Raw genomic sequence first — 1,155 nt, forward strand, 5'->3', positions numbered from 1 at the left:
GGCCATTCAATGATTAGGTTACCACTACCTTGGAAAGGAGAGAGTCAGCAAACCTGGGGTTCGGGAAGCAGAGGGAAAAGGCAGAAAAAGGGGAAAGGGCAGAGAAATCACATAGGAAAAAAATAACTCACACCCCTGGCCTTGGTGTTTGCTACAAAGCACATTAGTGTGGGTAAATCAATAATTCTGAATTAAGATGAAACAGAAGCCTAAAGCGTGGGATTGTTGCACTGTCCTCAAACCTCCCATTGCAGAGGTGTTTATTATTGGATTTCTTTTACAGTGGGGAGATGTGCTGCAGGAGAGGGGACGCTGTGTACACCTCTGCAATCCTTTGTGGATTGATCACTGGGAAGGCCAACAGATTAATAAATACATCGGGTGAGTGAAATCGATCTTCTCTTCAGTGCTGTACAAACTGCACCTCCCCTGGGGTGCTCCTAAATGCCGAAAGCCCTGGTAATTGCACTTCCTATTGTAAACAAAGGACTGATCAAATAAAATACAGATTTAAGCAGATGACTTAGCCTGTTCAGAGTTCCCCTCCACAGAGAATCTGGAAAGTTATAAGTGTACTAAAGAGGGAGATCCAGTGATGCACTTGGTAGACATATGAATAGTACTGGGTGTCAGTGCCGAGACACCCAGTATTGCCACCCAGTACTGAAGGCAACACCCAACTTCCTACTTCATGGCTTTGTGTATCCAGGCTTTGAACACTTTTTGACCCTTTCAGGCATGGGTGGGTGTATCTCATGCAGAGATTTATCTCCTGTGGAATGTTGTCTGGTGATCTGTGTCATCGGAGCAGCAATCCACTGCAACTGGATCACTGGCTCATCTTAGAAGCCAGCTTTGCTGTAGAGATTTCTCCTGTTCCACTTGCTTCTTCTGTGTCTCCTGCTGACATTCCTGATGGTTATAGGCAGCCACCTGTGCCACAGCTGATGGCTCTGTCTGAGAGTACAGTGGTGACTTTGGTCATTCCAGCTGGGATGTCTGAGGAGGAGCACTGTCTGCTTACGACTGGTTCCCTGGGAGTCATGGGCAAGGTGCTGCTGGCTCCTGCAGACATGTGTGAATTGTCTCTTGCCTTCCCACATTCCTGCAAAGAGTGTCAGAAATGACTGAAGAGCTCTTGCTGGGATCACTGGG

The sequence above is a fragment of the Alligator sinensis genome, unplaced genomic scaffold (genome assembly GCF_000455745.1).
Source record: "Alligator sinensis unplaced genomic scaffold, ASM45574v1 scaffold434_1, whole genome shotgun sequence".
NCBI lineage: Eukaryota > Metazoa > Chordata > Crocodylia > Alligatoridae > Alligator > Alligator sinensis.